This window comes from Equus quagga, chromosome 4 (assembly GCF_021613505.1).
Source record: "Equus quagga isolate Etosha38 chromosome 4, UCLA_HA_Equagga_1.0, whole genome shotgun sequence".
Taxonomy (NCBI): Eukaryota; Metazoa; Chordata; class Mammalia; order Perissodactyla; family Equidae; genus Equus; species Equus quagga.
In genome coordinates, this window is record NC_060270.1 from 68247551 (window position 1) to 68256778 (window position 9228).

The following is a 9228-nucleotide window of genomic DNA, read 5'->3' on the forward strand; positions in this document are numbered from 1 at the left end:
GCCTGGAAAAAAACAATATATGTGTTACTGCTTGCAAGTGAATAATTATTTGCCCAACTCTGATTCTGAGGAAAGTCCAATTATTAAACCTCCACAACACTTCAATTCTCAAACAGGTTTCCTAATATTAGCTCATTTTTATTAATATATATATTTTTATTCAATAGCCATTTTTCATGCCTACTATTTTTGAGGCTTATTAAAATATATACAATATGTAAAATATGTATTTTCAGACTGTTTCCAAACACAGGTGGGTTATCAGCTATAAACGTGGACATTCTTAACATTTTTATTCTAGCCTGATTTGATCAAGGTACTTTGACTTTTTGTTAAATAAATGTTTTGAAACTTCAGAAATTTTAAAATCTCTGTTCTTTGCAACTAAGCTAAAATGTATCTATGATTCCCAAAATGAAAACAACACAAGGGACATTACCTTAAAAGAATTAAGAACACTTTACTGATTATTTTGTATATTATGTGCTGATGAACCTACAAGTGACATGTGGGAAATGCCATTTAAAGCAATGGTGTTAAAGAAAATTGTTAATTAAAAGTAAATTGGGGGTTGGCACCATGGTGGTGTGGTTAAGTTAGTGTGCTCCACTTCAGGGGCACAGGATTTGGCGGGTTCGGATCCTGAGTGCAGACAGGGCACCACTCGTCAGACCACACTGAGGTGGCGTCCCACATAGCACAGCCAGAGTCACTCACAACAAGAAATATACAACTAGGTACTGGGGGGTGGGTTGGAGGAAAGAAGAAGGGGAAAAAAAAGATTGGCAACAGTTGTTAGCTCAGGTGCCAATCTTTAAAAAGAAAAGTAAATTAGGACCCAAGAAGCACCTTCTCCAAAATATCCTTGAAAATTAATCACTAAAGAATCACACTTCTAAGTTTTTCATTAGTGTGTAAACTGTCTTCCTGAATAGATTTCCAGGTCTAAAGGAAACATGGTATTTCATTTTGTAGTTGCTAATACCTTGTTCGTTAAAAACAGGGATTCCATAAATGTTGATTGTGTGGCTGTCAAAGGAGGACACAAGAAAGTCACTGGCAACAATTTGTAACTGGTATGAATATCATTCCACTAACTCAGATATACAAGGAGTATAGCTTTCTCTATTCATCTATTTAATTTAACTTTATTTATATTTTCAGCTTTTATTTATTTTGAGAGAGAGGAACATGTGGAACCAAAATACATCTGCATCATAGAATTCATTCTGCATCCAGTAAGTCCACTTCTTCTTCTTCCTGGGGTGAAGACAGTGCTTTTCCCTTTGGTTGGAAGGAGGCAGGAAATGGATTAATTGGACTGTAACCTGGGTAATGGAGTGTCTGGCAAAATTACTGATGCATCTTGGGGAACTTCTCCAACTTGGCAGAATTGGCTCCCGTTGGCTATAGCTTCTCTGACTTGTTTTCCTTCACTTTAGGTACTTTCTGAAAGAAGTCCATGTCTTTTTACTACTGCTTTTAGAATTTTTTTTTGTAAGTCCTTTTTCTCCAAGTCCAGTGACTAATGTTTTAACAATCTTCATTTTTCTTCTGGCACTGGACATGGCTCAGGTATGCCTCAAAAGACACTGAGCTGCTTGAATTCATCATCTGTATCTGCCTCCTCAACTTCAGGGAGGGAGCCCACTGACCTTCTATCCAAATTAGAAGTTTATAGTTTTCATTGTTGAGTTTTTAGGTGGTTAGAAACCTTCTCTTTTACCTTGGACACATCCTCTGCCACCCCCCCCCCCCTTTTTTTTGAGGAAGATTATCCCTGAGCTAACATCTGCTGCCAATCCTCCTCTTTTTGATAAGGAAGACTGGCCCTGAGCTAACATCGTTGCCCATCTTCCTCTACTTTATATGTGGGACACCTACCACAGCATGGCTTGCCAAGTAGTGCCATATACGCACCCGGGATCCGTACGGGCGAATGCTGGGCCGCCAGCCAAAGTGGAATGTGTGCACTTAACCGCTGAGCCACTGGGCCGGCCCCCCACCTTTTCTGTGTCTATGCTCTCTAGACTTTGTTTTTTGGGTTTGGTTTTCTCTGAGACTTTGTGCTTTGGCTTTTTGAGGTGGTTGTCTGAAGCAGCGTCCAAGAAGATAAAAATTTCTTAATGTTGCTGACCTCACTTTCCTTCTCTTTCTTGACACCCCCAGAGATTGGCTTCTCCTTCATACTGTACCCTGAGAGAGACCTTTGGTTCTCTTCTTTGGAGATGGCCTTGTATGATTGCTTGCTGATCAAAGCAGAGATCTACTCACTACCCTTGGCATCAACGGGAGTTTTTCCTTGTGGGAAGACTTGGGCTCCTTGCTTTAGCTCACACCCACTTTCCTCTGGGGTTCACTCAAGTGTGGCTTTTGACTGAGTAGCAGTCTGTCCTGAAAGGTGGTGGTGTGGCCAGGCTTCTAACATGGAACAATGGGCTCCTGGTCCTCCCCCAGGGAATCTGTAATGGTCCACGAACATTTTATGAGGACTGGTAGATGATGGAGGTGTCCAAATATGGCTGTAATCAGAAAATACCTGGTCTGGAGAATAAGAGTAAGAACAAACTGGTGAAACTCTATGGCATCTCTTTTTCACGTCTCTCCTCTCATGACTGAGGAACTTTGTGAAGTCTCTCCACCTCTGAGAAATTTCTGGGTTTTCTTTCTGTCTGTGTCCAGGGATCAACTACTGTAGTCTTTCTAATTTTCTTGGTAGCCCCCTTCCATTTCTTCTTCCTTCTGAAAAGCATTCCTGGGACACTATCAGGAATTGATCTTTTCCACGGTGTCACTCAATCCTTGGCTAAGCCCCCGATATGATCACATTTTCACAAGCTGTTTACTGTCATCACGACTTCATTCTCTGCAAGAATGGCTACTGTAACAAACAAGATGATGTGTTTCTTCAATTATTTCCATAGTTTCTTAGAAACCAGATTCACTGCCAGGTGTGCTTACAGCTTCTCCACAACTTGGGGTGCCAATACCGCCACCAGTACTGTCACTGGTGGGACCTCTTTGCTGGAACTGGGTCATTATAGTACTCCAACTGCAGCTCTGTTCTCCGTTCATTCCTGGAGAAGACCAAGGTGTAACTGGCCCCATCTGGGCTTCACATCTGGGAGTTCACATGCCAGGAGCACATAATGGGAATACCAGGAGAAGAAGAAAAAGAAAAGAACAGAAGAAATATTTGATCAATAATGACTCAGAATTTCCCCAACTCAAAGTCAGAAACCAAACCACAGATCCAGGAAGCTCAGTGAACACAAAGCAGGATAAATTCTTCATTTCTGTTATAGTGTTTTTGATCTCTAGCATTTCTTTCTGGTTCTTTCTTAGATTTCCTCAGTCTCTTACATTATATGTATGTTCTTGCATGTTTTCTACTTTTTACATTAGAGCTCTCAGCATAAGTGCCTCTCAGGAACCCCCACCCCCACTTTGGTGGGACAGGATGACTGGAGGGAGCTGTATTTCTTTTTCTCTATGTGAAAGGCTAGAGCAGGCTAGAGTTGGATATTTCCCTTCCCACAGGTCTGTTAGGCTCTGAAATACACTCAATAGGTTAGGAACTGGTAAAACAGTTTCCCTTGAGGGCAGATCTTGTTAAGAAGAGCAGAGTGCTCTAGCTTATTTCCAAATGGTCACTTTTCCTTCCCCCTTCCATAAGCATGAAGGGGTTTTACTCTGATCTTCACTGTGAGAACGTAGTAGAACTTTAGGAGGTAAAACTCACAAAGTGTGCACCCCCACTGGAGTTTTTACACAGATTTTCCACACCAAGCCTCCAGCAAATTGCAGTTTAGGTTTTGCTACTCAAGCATTACCTCAGTAGTCAGATACTACCTCAGTAGCTGACATCATCAGCTTATGTTCTCAAGAGGCCTAGTTGTGTTTTGTTCCTTTGAGAACCCTTGCATAATATTCCCCTGTTTCTATCTGAATTAAGTCTAAGATAATTTCATGTGTGTGTAACCTTGACAAAAATAGCGGGACGCTATCTTGCTAACTCAGGAAGAAGTCAAATTATGTTGACACTGAGACTGAAAGGTCCATAGAATGCTCAGTACAAAATCCACAATGACTACGATTGTGTGTGTGTGGCAGATGGTAGAAATGAGTGTTCTGGAGAGGAGGAAGAGAACCCTGAAGTGGTTAATTAGACAAGATTCTGGAAAGCTAGGCTACAACAAGAATGCAGAGCAATTTGGACCTGTGAAATATTGGGACATTGTCAAAGTTAGTCTGCCTACTTAACACCTCACATAAGCACCAGAAAGCATTTACAAATCCATCTTTCCCAACTTTCAAACCAAGATTCTTTCTATTATTCTGTATTGCCTCAAAAATTGTTGAATTTAGCTTTTATCCCATTTTTAACGGCAAGAGAATCCCCTAACAAAACTGCCAATTTTTCTAAATAAGTGATATTTTCAAATTCCGTCAGTATGTTGAGTTGTATCCATTTATGTGGGAGCCCAATGTTCCCATTCTTCTGGGCTACCCATCAGTGAGCTTGACTTCAGAAGATTCTGAGACACTGAATAGATACAAGCAAAAGCCTGACTTGAAAATGGGATTGGGTCTTGTCTGTGGTAATTGGTAGGGTTGATGCATCAGGCATGGCTGATAGAAGAATTTGCAATGAAATCTTGGAATGAATAAAGGATTTAAAGAAAAAGAACTATGTATAACATTCAAATCGCAGCTCCACCACTTACCAGTTAGTTCCAAACAACAAAAACCAAAACCAAAAATATAAAAATGATCTGCTCCTCAGAGTCTATTTAATGAGGATGAAAAAATAATATTTACCTTAACTTTACAGGGCCATGCATCTATTATAAATAAGGCATATGTCAGAAGCCAGATTCATTTCTTATAATTTCAAGTTCTGAATAAATAAAGATAGCATTTGCCTTTTAGCTGGCTATAGACTTTGAGTTAATAAAAGATTCCCAATAATCCAATTTTCCAACAATATATTTTATCAACATAAACCAGGATAGGGATGGGGATGCTACACCTACAGTGCTCAGCAAATATTTTTGGTTTAAAATAATTTGAACCCAAATTAAAGATATAGGGGCCAGGATGGCGGACTTTCATAATTCCATTCATGAGAGAAAATAGAGTTGTTTATTAACTATGTGTGTACTAATACTGCCGTACAGGGAGAAAAAGTCCTTGTAAAGCTAATCTAACAAGCTAAAGCATATTTATTCATTAGAAGTCTTTGGTGTCATTCCTCCAACAAGCTGAAGATGCTGTGCAGGAAATTTTTAAAGCACGGAATAGTCAAAAATAGCGCTGAAATAGTTGGGAAAAGAAAGTTGGGAAGAGTAAAATCAGTGATGATTAAGAAAAGTTGGGAAGAGCCGGCCACAGCAACTTTTTAAAATTAATTTTATGCTGTGAACTTTAACACATACAGAAAATTGTATGAACATATATATGACCTAGCAAACTGCTCTAAAGTTAATAGACACTTTATATAACTGCCTCCATCAAGGGAAAGTGCATTGTCAGCGCTGCCAGAGGCCTCTGAATACCCCTTCTGGATCACAATTTCTCCTCCCCTGGAGGTAGCCTTCTCCTACCTGGAATGGAAATCATTTATTTGCTTTGTAATACAGGCTTACTAACGTATGATGCATCCACAAGTGAAACTATTCAATTTTGCATGTTCTTGAGTTTTATATAAATGGAGTCATGCTATGTGTATATTTCCATATTTTAATCAACACTAACATGTTAAAATATCACTGTGGACTCATGATGTATTTTCTCTCCAAAAAATAATATATATTGATTAGCTCTGTCCACTGACAATGCCTAAAATTAATGACCAAGTCAGTAACAATGAGCATCCCTTGCACTTAGATAATATATAATATAATATACTATTCTACCTAAAGGAACAAAGATCCACCTCTTAGATAAATGGCCAATTCCAGATCTAGAGAAAGAAACGTACTAGATGAGCCTGGAATGACTTGTTACATCTGAAAACGAGGATGCTATGGCACAGTGGGAGGGGAAAGCACGTGCAGGGCATGGGGATGAGGAGGAGCTTGGTATTTTAAATGAATTCAGGAATAGATAAATGGTGGATGCATGGATGGATGGATGGAAGTTTGGATGGATGAATAGTTAAATGAATATATACTCTGTTAAACTGCATTGTAGTCTTCGTTTGAGCCTGTTTATCCTATGAAGATTTTAAGCTACAGGTGAGATTTTACCTAGTCCATAGAGATTTTCCTGATTCCATTTGGTTCCATTTGGTTCCAATTTGGTTGACAGGTATCAATTCTATTCACATAATCAGAGCAACTGATTCATGAAAAAGAAAAATCCTAAGAATTAAGAAATTACAGCATAAAACATATCCCTAATATTTCCTAATGATTATTTTAGGAAGCTATGGTCATTAGTTGTTGTTTTGCTTCACCTAACAAAATTAATTCTTTATGCCCAATGATGTAACACCCCTGCTTAAAACCTTTCAATAGCTCTGCACTGCCCACAGGCTATGATTCAAGATCCCTCCGTAGCTCTGATTCTCTGGATCCTTCCCACCTCTGCTGTCTCATCTTTCTTCTGCCTTACATTTTATTGGTCAGAAACTCCACACCACTTTATTACTTCCCTGTGTATGCTGTGTAATTTCTCTTTTCTGTGGTTTTGATGGGAATCATACCCACTGCCCTCTGGCCCTACCCTTTGTCCCAAATAGTTAACTCCTAACGTGCCTTTAATTTGCAAGACAGGCTCCTGTAGGAAATTTTGTCTGACCCTTCTGGTTATTGCAACTTGCCCTCAGAGATGCTGTTTATTTTTCTAAGGCCTAGAAAAGGGTCTAGAGTGAAATCTTCAGGAAATATTTATTATGTTTTGTAACTAATGACACATAGCTTTTGTTTTTAATTTTGAAAATAGGAAGCCTTTTATTATTTGAATCAGTTGGTTGCCTGTAAGGGATATTTATTTAAACGTATACGTAATTTTACCTGGATTCCACACATATAACTGTTTACAATATAACTCAAGATTTTTTAAGTCATTATATCTAGGAAAACCCAGGATCTCATATTAAGAAAGCAGACTTGTTTACAGGAGCAGAACTGTAAACAAGCCCTTGAATTAGGATTAAGCAACTGTTTGGCTAGGGTTTCTATACATGAGCCTAGGATGAGTCCTTAGCCAGAAAAGGCACATTCCTGCACAACCATTTAGACAATCACGAGAAGCCTTCACATAAAACAATTGCTTTGGGTAACATAAAGCAAAGTAATCGGCTTGATAATTTATCCTGAAATGGAGTAAATCAACTACATTTTTGGGCATCCTATAGCCATAGATTGTAAGGCTTTTTCCCGTACCCTTAATTTCATACCTTCTTAAGCCCAGTGAGAAATCTCAGTTGAACTAGTTCTTTTTTCCTTTCTGGTAGAATTTATTATAATTGTTTTTATTGACATTTGTTTTACCTCCTGAAGTGCTATGATATTGACTGTGTGTATCAATCAAAATTTTATTGCATTATCTTGTAACCTTTTAAAATAATTGATCAGACAATAAAAATAAAACTGGACGTTAATTATGTTGAGGAAAATTTTACTTCCTCTTCAACATGATACATTTTTATTCCCTGGATGCTTTGAGATTGCTAAGAATAATTTGATGATACCAATAATAAATTTGGGGAACTTTGTTGAGTAGATATAAAATGACAAAGTTAACTGCATTTATATTAAAGCATTTTCCTGCTCATCAGAAGTGAGATGAGAAAACTAATATGTAAACCATTAAGTTATACCCAGACGTATTGTGTTCTGCAACAGAAATAGATATTTGGTGATGTTATCACCAACATTTTATTGCAATCTAAAAGAAAAATGCTTTATAAAAATTACTTGACTATATTCACAAGATGTTCATTAAAATATTATATATTTTGAAAAGTATAACTCATGAATTATATGTTACCTTATTTTATATGTCCTTTTTATGTCTTTTACATATTTTCTACATTTTTTTTCTTTTCTTGACTGTTTTGTTAAAACATTTTCATTTGCAGTGGAAGAGTGTATAAACTGATTCATCAGGAAAGTTTTGATTATTGTGATTATTTTGTTTTTAATTCTTAGCTACCTTGACAGTAAAATTATATTCTGGAACCAAATGTTATGCTTTTTAAAAAAATTAAAAAATAAAACCACAATTTCTTGCTCCTTGGGGGGTTTTATGTTCAAATCAGATAGAAGGGAGTTCAACATAACTGAGGAAGTTATAGGACATTTTTGGGCTTAAAGTTTCCCATTTATGAAATTAAAATATATTAACCCCTATCTTAGAGTAGCATCATTGTGAGATTAAGTGGACTCTTCTGTCCTTCACCAGATTGTTATGTAATATTTTTGGTAATGTTACAAAACACAGTGGCTTTGGGATCCCATCCTTCTTGACTGTTGAAAACCCATTTTCTACTAGGTTTCACAAAACCATACATTTCTAGGTACACCTTGGAGACAGGCCTAAATGAAATCTAGTTATTGTTTACACCTTGACCATCCATCTGGTTCTGGGGACTGATCTTTTTCATCTTGGCAGTTCTCATTTTGCTTTGCTGTGGTCATTTCTGGGAGTTCCTGGACTGAACTTTCTGTAGGATATTGTTGTTTTTCCTATACTATTTCAAAGCTTGGATGGATAGTTTGCCTCATTCCCAACAATATCAGCTGAGATCCTGGAGGATCTTTTGAAAAAGACTCAGTGATAATGGAAAGTAAAACCTTCACAGTAGTTCACACAAACCTAGATGATACAGGCTACTACACACCCAGGCTATATGGTACCAATCTTATGGAACCACTGTCAAATATGCGATCCATGATTGACTGAAATGTTGTATGCAGTCCATGCATGACTGTACATAGTCCAGCATCATTACTTTCCTAAATGATGTCATGTGTAAAACATTCAAATTCCAACCCAGGTTGAATCATAGTAAACTCTTTATAGCTCCTTTTCCCAATCGCTTCCCTGACAGAAAAAAAGAAGTATCATTCGTGACCTTCTCTAACCATTTCCATCTCAGCTTTTCATTTCCCAGGATTAACTGCCCAAACGAGAACGTACAAACACGTCAAGATCTTGCAATATGGGTCAGAGTGAACACTATGTGTCAGACAAAAAAAAAAAAAAAAAAAATCCCTA

General features: G+C 37.7%; 1 pseudogene; it reads right to left on the reverse strand.

Moving 5' to 3' along the window:
- Positions 1-1171: 1171 nt before the first annotated feature.
- LOC124238677 (elongin-A-like) lies at positions 1172-3108 on the reverse strand (annotated as a pseudogene).
- Positions 3109-9228: the final 6120 nt, after the last annotated feature.